This window comes from Rhinoderma darwinii, chromosome 11, assembly GCF_050947455.1.
Source record: "Rhinoderma darwinii isolate aRhiDar2 chromosome 11, aRhiDar2.hap1, whole genome shotgun sequence".
Lineage (NCBI taxonomy): Eukaryota > Metazoa > Chordata > Amphibia > Anura > Rhinodermatidae > Rhinoderma > Rhinoderma darwinii.
In genome coordinates, this window is record NC_134697.1 from 59,633,047 (window position 1) to 59,647,786 (window position 14,740).

Below are 14,740 nucleotides of genomic sequence, written 5' to 3' on the forward strand. Positions count from 1 at the left end.
TTCGCGGCGTATTTTACGGACGTTATTGGAGCTGTTTTTCAATGGAGTCAATGAAAAACGGCTCCAAAAACGGCCCAAGAAGTGTCCTGCACTTCTTTGACACGGGCGTCTTTTTACGCGCCGTCTTTTGACAGCGACGCGTAAAATTACACCTCGTGGGAGCAGAACGTCGTAAAACCCATTGAAAGCAATGGGCAGATGTTTGTAGGTGTAATGGAGCCGTTTTTTCAGGCGTAATTCGAGGCGTAAAACGCCCGAATTACATCTGAAAACAGTGCGTGTGAACATACCCTTACAGTGAAGGTTTTACCAGAGAAACGCAACTCAAATATTTATTGCCCAGGTCCTGCAGTTTTTAGAAATATCCCACATGTGACCCTAGCGTGCTAATGGACCGAAACACCGGCCTCAGAAGCAAAAGAGCACCTACAGGATTTTGGGGCCTGCTTATTTTTAGGCACCTTGTCAGGTTTGAAGAGGTCTTGTGGTACCAAAATAGTGGAAACTCCCCAAAAGTGACCCCATTTTGGAAACTAGACCCCTCAAGGAATTTATCTAAGGGTATAGTTAGCACTTTGACCGCACAGGTATTTTGCTATATTTATTTGAGTCTGTGAAAATGAAAATCTACTTTTTTTCCGAGAAAACATAGAAATTTGTAATATTTACAAGGAATAAAGAAGAAAATGCACCCCAACATTTGTAAAGCATCTTCTCCCGATTACGGAAATACCCCATGTGTGGTAATAAACTGATGTTTGGACCCACGGCAGGGCTCAGAAGGGAAGGAGCGCCATTTGGATTTTGGAGCACAGATTTTGATGGATTGGTTTTCAGTGCCATGTCGCAATTGCAACGCCCTGGAGGGAACAAAATAGTGGAAACCCCCCAAAAGTGACCCCGTGGCAAACTACACCCCTCAAGGAATTTTCTAGGGGTATAGTCAGCATTTACACCACACAGGTTTTTGCAGAATTTAGTAGAATTAGGTTGTGAAAATGAATATCAACATTTTTGTCCACTAAAATGTTGAATTTCTCATTTTCACAAGGGATAAAAGGAGAAAAAGTCGCCCTAAATTTGTAACGCAATCTCTCCCGAGTACGACAACACCCCACATGTGGTAATAAATTTTTTTTTTTAATAGAAATTAACCTTTGCAGGACTGATCCTTTTTTGATTTTCCATTTTAGTTTTTCACTCCCCGCCTTCCAAACGCCATAACTTTTCTATTTTTCCATTAATAGAGCGGTGTGAGGGCTTATTTTTTTGCGGGAAGACTTGTAGTTTCGATTGACAGATTTAAAGTACCATATAATGTACTGGGAAAGCGAAAATAAAATTCTTTGCGGTGTGAAATTGGAAAAAAACGATTCCTCCATTGCTTTTTGGGTTTCGTTCTTACCACTTTCACCGTGCGGTAAAAACGACAACTTAACTTTATGCTGCGGATCACTACAATTACAGTGATACCAAATGTATATATATTTTTTAAATATATTACTACTTATACAACGAAAAAACGATGTTAAAAAAAAAATTGTTTTGTATCAGCACATTCTGAGAGGCATAACTTTTTATTTTTTGGTCGATTGAGCGGTGTAAGGGCTTATTTTTGGCAGGACGAGCTGTAGTTTATATTGGTAGCATTTTTTGGTACATACAACTTTTTGATCACTTTTTATTTAGAGCTTTGGTGACCAAAAACAGTGATTTTGGCGTTTTAAATTCTTTATTTCTTACGGCGTTCAGAATGCGCTATAAATGACAATTGTACTTTATTCTGTGGGTCGGTACGATTACGGCGATACCATATATATATATATATACTATGTATATAGGTTTTTTTATGTTTTGCAGCGTTTGCACAATAAAATCACTTCTTTATAAAATAATGTATTTTCTGTGTCACCATATTCTGAGAGCCGTAACTTTTTTATTTTTCAGTCAAAAAAGCTGTATTATGGCTTGTTTTTTGCGGGACGGGTTGTAGTTTTTATTGGTACTATTTTCGGGTACATGCGACTTTTTGATCACTTTTTATTCTATATTTTGGGAGGGGTGGTGACCAAAAAACTGTGATTCTGGCGTTGTTTTTGTTTTTTGTTTTTTGCGGCGTTCACCGTGCAGTAAAAATAACATTATAGTTTTATAGATTGAGTCGTTACGAACGCGGTGATACCAAATATGTGTACTGTTTAACGGTTTCATTTTTTTCCTATAATACGAGACTTATTATAGGAAAAAAAAAATCTTTTATTTTGACACTTTTGTAAAACATTTTTATTAACTTTTTTTTTTACACTTTCTTTTTTTGACCTGCAGCTTTGATCGCTGCTAGAATACATTACACTACCTAGGGAGTGTAATGTATTCCAACTGTCAGTGTGACGTCACAGTCACTGACAGTTGGTCTACGAGGACCAGCCAGAGGCTGATCCTCATAGGCTGACATACATGGCAGACCCGGGGGCCGTTGTCTGGCACCCAGGTGCCATCACAAGCATCAGCAGCCCCCATAATTGCATGGGAGCTGCTGATGTGCTACAAACCCCCTACATGCGGAGATCGCAATCGAGCCCCGCATGTAAAGGGTTAATTGCCAAAATCAGCGGCGATGAGCCGCTGATCGGCAACAGTGGAATGTCAGCTGTCAGGGACAGCTTACTTCATGATTCCTGATGCACACTGTCACAGACACTGTCATCGACAGTGTGCATCGCAAACAGCAGTGACGTCCTGTCACTGACAGGAAGTCTATCAGGAGGCTGATCCTGATAGGCTTCCGCACATGGCAGACACGGAGGCCATTACTTGGCCTCCGGTCACCATGCTAGCCATCTGCAAGCCCCACGATTTCATTGTGAGGTCTGCTGATGTGCTAGAAACCCCTAAAATGCGGCGATTGCAATCGATCACCGCATTTAAGGGGTTAATTGCCGAAATCAGCGGAAATAAGCCGCTGATCCGCATACAGTGGAGTGTCTGCTGTCAGGGACAGCTGGCCTCCCGGTGCACACTGTAGCTGACAGTGTGCACCAGGAACTGCGCAGTAACTGTACGTCCCTGTGCGCTAAGACACTGGTCACCCGGACGTAGAGTTGCGTGGTGGTGCGCCTAGGGGTTAAGCGTGTGAACATAGCCTTACTGCACTATTGATAAATCCCCATCATGTCAGAGAATCTGAGTAATGAAAACCTCCAGTCAGTAACAATGGGATCAGGCGCGTTCACAGCCGCTCGTTCCTTGGGACCCCTACAGGTGTTATCTTCTGAAGAGTCAATGGAAAAAGATGGAAGTTTCCTTTATAGGGAAGCGGTCACTAGATTTTAGGGCACTGAAGTGCCAGCATGTTGTTATACTGCTGGGGTTTAGCCTCCTAAACAAGCCCCTCTCAAAACTGGCCGTTTTTTTCTATAAAGAAGTTATAAATGAGCGGAGAAGAGTCCGGAGAGAAGTCCAGCAGCTTCGCAAGGTAAGGTGCACCAACCTCTGCTCCAACTGCGCAGGATGCCGCCGGACTCGTCTCCGCTCATTTATAACTTCTTTATAGACAAAACGCTGAAACGTACACTTTTGATAGGGGGAGGGGGAAGATTTAGGATGCTAAACCCCAGCAGCATAAACATGCTGGCGGTTCAGTCTCTTCAAATCTAGTGACGGGTTCCCTTTAATAAAATGGACGCAACTTACAATTGGGCGCACAGCGTAAACTCATCATCGCCAGGGACCCAATGGAAGTAGAAAATTGGAATATAGAGAGACTGGTAAGATGCCTGACAGGAAATGTATTAGAGAAACATACAATACAAGGCTTTACACCTCTATACTTAGTATATTGATAGACCTTCTCTGGACATGTTGTCATTTACAGCTGCCGTAAGTGAAGGTACACAGCACTACTAATAGCGATTATTACAAAGAATACACTGGACGCTCCGTCCTCAATTCACAACATTTACATCCCATATGATGACTGCAAACAGCTTCTTACCTGTCAGTGGGATTGACCCTGGATCCAAAATGGCGGTCTAGGCAGCGGCGGTGACGTTGGCTTCACATTCAGCGCTAAAGCCCAGACTACATGAATAAATCACCATGTGCTCCCCAGGACAGTAAGTTGGCACCAGGTACAGGGTATAAACACATACAAGAAAGTGACAAGGGGCACGTCTAAAGCACAGGCCGGGCGAGAAGCCGGCTAGTCTTCCCTGTAAACTTCACTGACGTGGTAACGCAGCCTACCGCGACACCTGGAAACCACAGCTCTCCACCAATCCCTGGCGACTAACAGATAACAAGCAGACGCTTTGTCCAATCAGGTAATGGATATCTCGGAAAGGCGGAACAAGTGTTTGCTGTAGCGACGCTGGCAGTATTGGGACGGCGGGTGTATCGGGGCGTGACTTTATTGAAGAACCACCAATCAGTGTTTAAGTTAATCGATGATTAGCATATGAAGTGATGTCAAAGGTCAGGACTTGGAGGACGTATAATGTATAGTACAAGTTTGATACTAAGGTTTGGTTGACTTGCAATTGCGATGAGATGCCGTCTGTAAACAGTCTATGTAATAAAAATGCTGTGTGAACAGACGTTACGTTTTTATAATAAAAAAAAAATCACTGGCACAGTAATTTGTGTACGAAAATAAAGTATTTTGTGTCACAAAAAAAATAATCTGTGACACAAAATAAAATTCTGTGTTATGTAATTATGTTTTACAAAAAACAGAATCCTAAAATAGATGTTACATCGCCTGCCATTTATCTGCCATCTTTAATTTCAGTGGTTGAAGAGACGGCGGGAGATGCAGCCAGCATGTTTGGCAATACCATCGCTGAGGTACCTCAAGGACCAGGGTTGCCACCTTTTTCACCCAAAAATACAGGCCATGTTTACATGGGTAAAATTGGGGTGTGGTTTTATGGGCGTGGCATCACACAGAAAGCAATTTGCGTCTAAAGTCCAGAAATTATTCCGTGTTTGCCAAGACTTATTATAGTTTTCATGTATAAATTAAAAGGCATACTTCAAAATATTTTAAAAGATAGGGTCACCTGCGCCTATGGAGTTATACAGGAGTAGGTACAGCCAAAGATTCATTCTCTGTTTTTACGTGAACATAACACCAATGTACCTACATAATAAACAGTATATGTATTTAGATAACATTAAATTAATCAGAAATACACTCTATACATTGTTAATGTGCTAAATGACTATTCTAGCTGCAAACGTCTGGTTTTTAATGCAATATTTACATAGGTGTATAGAGGCCCATTTCCAGCAACCATCACTCCAGTGTTCTAATGGTACATTGTGTTTGCTAACTGTGTTAGAAGGCTAATGGATGATTAGAAAACACTTGAAAACCCTTGTGCAATTATGTTAGCACCGCTGTAAACAGTTTTGCTGTTTAGAGGAGCTATAAAACTGACCTTCCTTTGAGCTAGTTGAGAATCTGGAGCATTACATTTGTGGGTTCGATTAAACTCTCAAAATGGCTAGAAAAAGAGAGCTTTCATGTGAAACTCGACAGTCTATTCTTGTTCTTAGAAATGAAGGCTATTCCATGCGAGAAATTGCCAAGAAACTGAAGATTTCCTACAACGGTGTGTACTACTCCCTTCATAGGACAGCACAAACAGGCTCTAACCAGAGTAGAAAGAGAAGTGGAAGGCCCCGCTGCACAACTGAGCAACAAGACAAGTACATTAGAGTCTCTAGTTTGAGAAATAGACGCCTCACAGGTCCTCAAATGGCAGCTTCATTAAATAGTACCCGCAAAACGCCAGTGTCAATGTCTACAGTGAAGAGGCGACTCCGGGATGCTGGCCTTCAGGGCAGAGTGGCAAAGAAAAAGCCATATCTGAGACTGGCTAATAAAAGGAAAAGATTAATATGGGCAGAAGCACACAGACATTGGACAGGGGAAGATTGGAAAAAAGTGTTATGGACAGACGAATCGAAGTTTGAGGTGTTTGGATCACACAGAAGAACATTTGGGAGACGCAGAACAACTGAAAAGATGCTGGAAGCGTGCCTGACGCCATCTGTCAAGCATGGGGGAGGTAATGTGATGGTCTGGGGTTGCTTTGGTGCTGGTAAAGTGCGAGATTTGTACAAGGTAAAAGGGATTTTGAATAAGGAAGGCTATCACTCCATTTTGCAACGCCATGCCATACCCTGTGGACAGCGCTTGATTGGAGCCAATTTCATCCTACAACAGGACAATGACCCAAAGCACACCTCCAAATTATGCAAGAACTATTTAGGGAAGAAGCAGGCAGCTGGTATTCTATCTGTAATGAAGTGGCCAGCGCAGTCACCAGATCTCAACCCCATAGAGCTGTTTGGGGAGCAGCTTGACCGTATGGTACGCAAGAAGTGCCCATCAAGCCAATCCAACTTGTGGGAGGGCCTTCTGGAAGCATGGGGTGAAATTTCTCCCGATTACCTCAGCAAAGTAACAGCTAAAATGCCAAAGGTCTGCAATGCTGTAATTGCTGCAAATGGAGCATTCTTTGACGAAAGCAAAGTTTGAAGGAGAAAATTATTATTTCAAATAAAAATCATTATTTCTAACCTTGTCAATGTCTTGACTATATTTTCTAGTCATTTTGCAACTCATTTGATAAATAGAAGTGTGAGTTTTCATGGAAAACACAAAATTGTCTGGGTGACCCCAAACTTTTGAACGGTAGTGTACCTCTCAATAATAATAAATATGAAATAAAAACCAAATATAATAAACTGGGAATGATCTCAGTATCAGATCAAATATTAAAACCAATGCTCCTATCATGCGAACAACCAAGTATATGAGTTATGTATACGAGTATATGTATAGGTGTGATGTATACATAACTCATACAGAGATCATTCCCAGTTTATTATATTTGATTTTCATTTATTACTATTATTGAGGTATTTCGGTGTGCAATAGTGTTTTTTTTACCTAGGAGGCATACTTGCTAATTAATATTGGTTGCCTTAAAGTGACCCTCCGGTCCCGGAACAACATTTTAAATATGATGGTGTATATGGCATAATATTACCTGGTGCCCTACAGCTGTGCCCCTTTGTCATGGATTTGCCGTTTTAGGGTCCCCTCTGTGCTGTCCCAAAATGGCTGCAGCACTTTTTAGACCACGAGTCTGAGACGCTCCCACTGCTCTGGGATTGGTCAGAGCTGCTCACGTGACTAGTTCTGTTCAATCCGTGAACAGAGGGAGTGTCTGAATCTGAGAAGCACTGTGGCCATTTTGAGATAACACAGAGGGGACCCTAAAACAGCAGATCCACAGCAGAGGGGGGCTACTGGAGAGAACCTGATAATATTACTTTACATACCCCATCATATTTATAATTTTGTCCTGTGACCGAAGAGTCACTTTAAAGAGAAAATCCATCTAAATCTGCTGACACTTCAGAAATACCAGACCATTTCCAATGGACTTCCCTGATAGACCCCTTATAAAACTGAATGCGCTGCCTGTTCATATGGAAAACAATGCAAAATTATGGAGCATAGAAGCCATTTAGTAAAAATAAACAACTTTATTAATCACATAATTACAGACACAACATTATTTAAAAAGGTTGCAAAAAAGGACAAGGAGACTCTATAGTGTTCCAGTGTAAACATGAAGGGCAGACTCCCTACAGCATATAGGGGAATGTATGATAGATTCTCGGAAATGAGTGTGTGGGATAGGTGGTAAACAGTATAATAAGCACTAGTTCATCATGTAGTATCTGTTATAATCTATACATTAAGGACATAGTAATCAGAAGAACTGAGGTTAAGTACTTAATCCTAGGGGTTCTTCGCTTGTTTGCCAGACTCTCCGTTAACATCAATATGGGTAAGGTTTTTTGAAGGAAGGGGGAAGGGTGGATTTATCTGTCTTTGACCGATTGTTACTTGTTTTAAACTTAAAGAGGCTCTGTCACCAGATTTTGCAGCCCCTATCTGCTATTGCAGCAGATAGGCGCTGCAATGTAGATTACAGTAACGTTTTTATTTTTAAAAAACGAGCATTTTTGGCCAAGTTATGACCATTTTTGTAGTTATGCAAATGAGGCTTGCAAAAGTCCAAGTGGGTGTGTTTAAAAGTAAAAGTCCAAGTGGGCGTGTATTATATGCGTACATCGGGGCGTTTTTAATACTTTTACTAGCTGGGCGCTCTGATGAGAAGTATCATCCACTTCTCTTCAGAACGCCCAGCTTCTGACAGTGCAGACACACAGCGTGTTCTCGAGAGATCACGCTGTGTCGTCACTCACAGGTCCTGCATCGTGTCGGCACCAGAGGCTTCAGTTGATTCTGCAGCAGCATCGGCGTTAGCAGGTAAGTCGATGTAGCTACTTACCTGCAAACGCTGATGCTGCTGCAGAATCATCTGTAGCCTCTGGTGCCGGTGTCCTCGCTCGTCTGACACGATGCAGGACCTGTGAGTGACGTCACAGCGTGATCTCTCGAGAACACGCTGTGTCTGTGCACTGGCAGAAGCTGGGCGTTCTGAAGAGAAGTGGATGATACTTCTCATCAGAGCGCCCAGCTAGTAAAAGTATTAAAAACGCCCCGATGTACGCACCTAATACACGCCCACTTGGACTTTTACTTTTAAACACACCCACTTGGACTTTTGCAAGCCTCATTTGCATAACTACAAAAATGCTTATAACTTGGCCAAAAATGCTCGTTTTTTAAAAATAAAAACGTTACTGTTATCTACATTGCAGCGCCGATCTGCTGCAATAGCAGATAGGGGTTGCAAAATCTGGTGACAGAGCCTCTTTAACCTCAGTTCTTCTGATTACTATGTCCTTAATGTATAGATTATAACAGATACTACATGATGAACTAGTGCTTATTATACTTTTATGTGTGTTTTCTCCTCTGACTCCCCCATGATGCCTCCCGAGGTTCCGTTGCTTCATTCTTCCACGGAAAACTCGAAGGTACCTATGCAACTCGGGGCCTCCGTGTCCCCCCAACAATGTAGAGAGTTCCGCAGGAAGAATGGTCTCTGCTTCTACTGTGGGGATGACAAGCATCAAGTGAACAACTGTCCTAGGCGTAAGAATAAGCAGCCGGAAGAACTTCCGCGCCTAAGTGACCATCGGGGAGGTCGCTTGGGCGCACAGGTATTTCCCGTAAATATGAAACGTAATAAAATCTTGCTTCCCTTTCAGGTCTCTTTTGGTGGTAGGTCTGCTACCGGCAGTGCCTTCGTGGATTCAGGGTCTTCTGCTAATATTATGTCTGTGGAATTTGCTATGTCTCTAGCTATGCCTTTGATTGATTTGCCTAAACCTGTCCCGGTAGTGGGTATCAACTCCACTCCTCTTGCTAATGGTTATTTTACACTGCATACCCCTGTTTTTGAACTCCTTGTTGGCTCCATGCATTTGGAGCAGTGCTCTGTACTGGTGATGCAGGGATTATCGTCCGATTTGGTTTTAGGCCTTCCCTGGTTGCAGTTGCATAATCCCACGTTTGACTGGATTACTGGGGATCTTACCAAATGGGGTAATGAATGCTTGACGTCATGTTTTTCTGTTAATTCTATTTCTCTCCCTGAGGAGGTGAACACTCTACCTGAGTTTGTTTAGGACTTGTTTTCTCTAAGGAGGCCTCCGAAGTGTTACCTCCTCATAGAGAATACGATTGCGCTATCGATTTGGTACCAGGAGCTAAGCTCCCTAAGGGTAGGATATTTAATCTCTCTTGTCCCGAACGTGAAGCCATGAGAGAGTATATCCAGGAATGCCTGGCCAAGGGTTACATTCGCCCCTCTACTTCTCCGGTAGGTGCTGGCTTCTTCTTCGTAGGGAAGAAGGATGGTGGTCTTAGGCCATGCATTGACTACCGAAACTTGAATAAGGTCACTGTAAGGAACCAGTATCCCCTTCCTTTGACTCCTGATCTCTTCAATCAGGTTCAGGGGGCCCAATGGTTCTCTAAGTTTGATCTACGGGGGGCGTATAACCTTATCCGCATCAAAGAGGGGGATGAGTGGAGGACTGCGTTTAACACGCCCGAAGGTCATTTGGGTTGTGTAATGCTCCCGCGGTTTTCCAGAATTTCATAGATGAGGTTTTAAAGAGGCTCTGTCACCAGATTTTGCAACCCCTATCTGCTATTGCAGCAGATAGGCGCTGCAATGTAGATTACAGTAACGTTTTTATTTTTAAAAAACGAGCCTCATTTGCATAATTACAAAAATGGTCATAACTTGGCCAAAAATGCTCGTTTTTTAAAAATAAAAACGTTACTGTAATCTACATTGCAGCGCCTATCTGCTGCAATAGCAGATAGGGGTTGCAAAATCTGGTGACAGAGCCTCTTTAAGAGACTACCTAGGGGTATTTCTTGTAGTGTACCTTGATGACATACTTGTGTTTTCCAAGGCTTGGTCCTCCCACATTGAGCATGTCAGGAATGTGCTCCAGGCCCTTCGGGAAAACAAACTGTTTGCTAAGACCGAAAAAAGTGTGTTTGGGGTGCAGGAGATACCGTTTTTGGGTCAAATCCTCACTCCTCATGAATTCCGCATGGACCCCGCCAAGGTCCAGGCTGTGGCGGAATGGGTCCAACCTGCCTCCCTGAAGGCGTTACAGTGCTTCCTGGGGTTCGCTAATTATTACAGGAGATTTATTGCTAACTTCTCGGTCATCGCTAAGCCTCTTACGGATATCACTTTATCTTTATCTCACTTTATCTTTATCTTTATCTCAGCCCCAGTACTAGTTCAGCCCAACCAAATGGAGCCATTTATCGTGGAGGTTGACGCGTCCGAGGTGGGAGTGGGGGCTGTCTTGTCCCAGGGTACCAGGTCCCTCACCCATCTCCGCCCCTGTGCCTACTTCTCCAGGAAGTTTTCGCCCACTGAGAGTAACTATGATATTGGCAACCGCGAACTTTTAGCTATTAAATGGGCATTTGAAGAGTGGCGCCACTTCCTGGAGGGGGCTAGGCACCAGGTAACGGTCCTTACCGACCACAAGAATCTGGTTTTCCTAGAATCTGCCCGGAGGCTAAACCCGAGACAAGCTCGATGGGCGTTATTTTTTACCAGATTCAACTTTTTGGTCACCTATAGGGCTGGGTCTAAAAATATTAAGGCTGATGCACTGTCGCGTAGCTTCATGGCCAGCCCTCCTTCGGAGGAAGATCCTGCTTGTATTTTGCCTCCAGGTATAATCATTTCCTCTATTGATTCTGATTTAGTCTCTGAAATTGCAGCTGATCAAGGTTCAGCTCCCGGGAACCTTCCTGAGAACAAGCTGTTTGTTCCCCTGCAATTCCGGCTAAGGGTACTTAGGGAAAATCATGACTCTGCACTATCTGGCCATCCAGGCATCCTGGGTACCAAGCACCTCATTGCCAGAAACTATCGGTGGCCTGGGTTGCCTAAAGACGTTATGGCCTACGTCACCGCTTGTGAAATTTGTGCTAGGTCCAAGACTCCCAGGTCCCGACCAGCGGGCTTACTATGTTCTTTGCCCATTCCCCAGAGACCTTGGACCCATATCTCCATGGCAAGTCAGTGGTGTGGGTTGTAGTAGACCACTTCAGTAAGATGTGCCACTTTGTGCCCCTCAAGAAACTACCCAATGCTAAGACGTTAGCTACCTTGTTTGTCAAACACATCCTGCGTCTCCATGGGGTTCCTGTCAATATTGTTTCTGACAGAGGGGTACAATTTGTTTCATTGTTTTGGAGAGCCTTCTGTAAAAAGTTGGAGATTGTTCTGTCCTTCTCCTCTGCCTTCCATCCTGAAACTAATGGCCAAACTGAGAGGACTAATCAATCTCTAGAACAATATTTAAGGTGTTTTATCTCTGACTGTCAATATGATTGGGTCTCATTCATTCCCCTCGCCGAATTTTCCCTTAATAACCGGGTCAGTAACTCATCAGGGGTCTCCCCCTTTTTCTGTAATTTTGGGTTTAATCCACGGTTCTCCTCCGTTTCACCTGGTAGTTCCAACAATCCCGAGGTAGATGTCGTTCATCGGGAACTGTGCACAGTCTGGGCCCAGGTTCAGAAGAACCTAGAGGCGTCCCAGAGCATACAAAAGACTCAGGCAGATAGAAGACGTTCTGCTAACCCCTTGTTTGTGGTCGGGGATCTGGTGTGGCTATCGTCAAAATATTTGCGCCTTAAAGTCCCGTCCAAGAAGTTTGCTCCCCGGTTTATAGGGCCATACAAGGTCATTGAAGTCCTTAACCCTGTCTCCTTCCGACTGGAGTTGCCCCCGTCTTTTCGAGTACACAACGTGTTTCATGCCTCCCTCCTTAAACGCTGCTCCCCGTCCTTGGCTCCCTCGAGGAAACCTCCAGTCCCTGTTCTCACCCCTGAGGGGGTAGAATTCGAGGTGGCCAAGATTGTGGACAGCAGGATGGTCCAAGGCTCCCTCCAGTACCTGGTCCATTGGAGGGGATACGGGCCTGAGGAGAGGACTTGGGTACCCGCCCGGGATGTTCACGCTGGGGTATTGCTCAGGAGGTTCCACCTGCGTTTCTCCAATAAACCAGGTCCACCTAGAAAGGGTCCGGTGGCCCCTCATAAAAGGGGGGGTACTGTAAAGGATCTGCCAGACACAACTTCTGTGTTGACGCCCATAGGTAATCAGTCTGCACCTGCTTCTATGTCTGTGAGACTGACTCCATCTTCCACCACTCAGGATGGCAGGCTTAGGAGTGGGAGAGCCTATCACAGCCTGGCCAGACGGAGCTAGCTCCCGCCCTCTGTCTATTTATACCTGCCTTTCCTGTTCCTCCTTTGCTTGTGATTCTTCTCTCTTGGTTTCCTGGCCCTGCTGCAGCTTCTTGAACTACTGATCCTCTGCTTGTGTTTGACCTTGGCTTTACTGACCACTCTTCTGCTCTGCGTTTTTGTACCTCGCTCATCTCCTGTTTTGACTCGGCTCGTTCACTTCGCTTGTTGCTCACGGTGTCCCCGTGGGAAACTTTAACATTTCCCTGTCTTCTTATACCCTTGTCTGTTTGTCTGTAGTGCACCTATTGAGTGTAGGGACCGTCGCCCAGTTGTACCCCGTCGCCTAGGGCGGGTCGTTGGAAGTAGGCAGGGACTGAGTGGCGGGTAGATTAGGGCTCACTTGTCTGTCTCCCTACCCTGACATTACAACAGCTGAAGGAGTACTGCACTTGGCTGAGCAATTCTGCCCCTTCGTTTCAAGTGATTGGCGGGGATAACAGCACCTGGTTCCCCACCGATCAAAATTTCTGCCGTCACTATGCTGAAATAATAGTTACTCTTTAAAGGGTAACATAATGTCATGGACAACAAAAGACACTCTTTGGTTTTAAGCCTGAAATAATGGAAGTATTAAAGTATCAGTAGGGTGCACATAAATAAAGAGTGGCAAAATTAAATACTAATACATTAAATATTATAGTTTGAAGCTTCTGTGTAGTTTTCTGTTAAATATTTGTTTTTTGGGTTTGTTCTCTGACGTTGAGGGCAAATAATTTGCACTTAATGGCCGTTTAGACTGGAAATGAAATACACAAAAGTATGGTCTCCGACTATTGCACAATACTGTATGTATTTAATTCAACCAAACTAGTTTCTTTTAATAGAATGCCTTTCTATTTGTTCCTCATTTACTTCCTCTCACCCATGTCACCTGCCACTCTTCAGAAGTCCTGCTCCACCTGCCCTTCCAGCCTCAAGATTTCTATAAGGAGGATGGTCATGGGTACCCAAAACTGTCCGTGCTTTAGTACTAAAGATATTTTTTTTCGTTCACTCTACACTATTTCCCTATACTGTATACATAGTTAGGACTGTAGCTAGGTGATAGACCTCAGAGTTAAATGAAGGGGTGAATACCTGTCCATTTGACACATGACCTACACCTGTGTTTTCTACACAAACAATTTCCTATGATACAAGCTTCCAGTTCAGTCCGCAGCGCATTTGTCACTATCAGGAGATGCAAATAAGAACACATTGTCTCTTTGCAAACTTGCATTTATAAATATATTCTTCTTCAGAGTTTATCACTAAAATAGGAATACATACTGGAAAGTTTAGGAAAATGTTGCCATTTTTGTTGGGAATAAAATAATAAAAGTTCCAGGAAATATTCACGTTTGCTTCTTTGTGTGTTAGTTGAGGGGGGGGGGGTGTTTTTACTTTACATGTTTTGATATTTTTGGCAAGTGGGGTGGGCTGGCTTACAGTTATGCTTAGGGCTAGCTTCTCGTGGCCATAATACAGCCTCTTTTTCGGGGTGTGGTGAATGTGTTACATCTCCGCTAAGGAGCCGTATGTATAGAGCCATAGACGTGATCAGATCCCATCTTGTAATATCAGGAAAGCTATTTCTGAAACCGTAATATATTTGCATAAAACTTGTGTTAATAAATCTCCCCAATGTATACTTTTAAACTGAAAGGTTAAATATCTTACTCTTTAACCCCTTCCTGTACCATGACATAATAGCACGTCGTGGTGCGGGGTGTAATGTATGAAGCTGGCTCACGCGCTGACTCCTGGGTCTAACGGCCAGGAACAGTGATCGCGCTGTTTCTGGTCGTTTTACCCCTTAAATGTCATGGTCAATCACGACCGTGGCATCTAAGGCGTTAGAAAGAGGGGACAGCCCCCTCTGACAGCTCATCGCCCCCCCCCCTCGTTGCGATCGCAGGGTGTCGATGGTTGTCATGAGGTGGCCCCAGCTCTGCCTTCACTCTG

The 14,740-nt window shown here is 43.8% G+C and overlaps 1 protein-coding gene across 8 annotated transcripts in view; it reads right to left on the reverse strand.

Moving 5' to 3' along the window:
• Positions 1-4,279, reverse strand: part of GBF1 (golgi brefeldin A resistant guanine nucleotide exchange factor 1) — a 187,512-nt gene extending 183,233 nt beyond the window's left edge. For all 8 annotated transcript variants that reach the window (XM_075841619.1, XM_075841620.1, XM_075841617.1 and 5 more), the window contains exon 1: positions 3,995-4,279. The gene's annotated coding sequence lies outside the window, so the exon portion shown is untranslated. The remainder of the gene's footprint in view (positions 1-3,994) is intronic.
• Between the last annotated feature and the right edge of the window lie 10,461 nt (positions 4,280-14,740).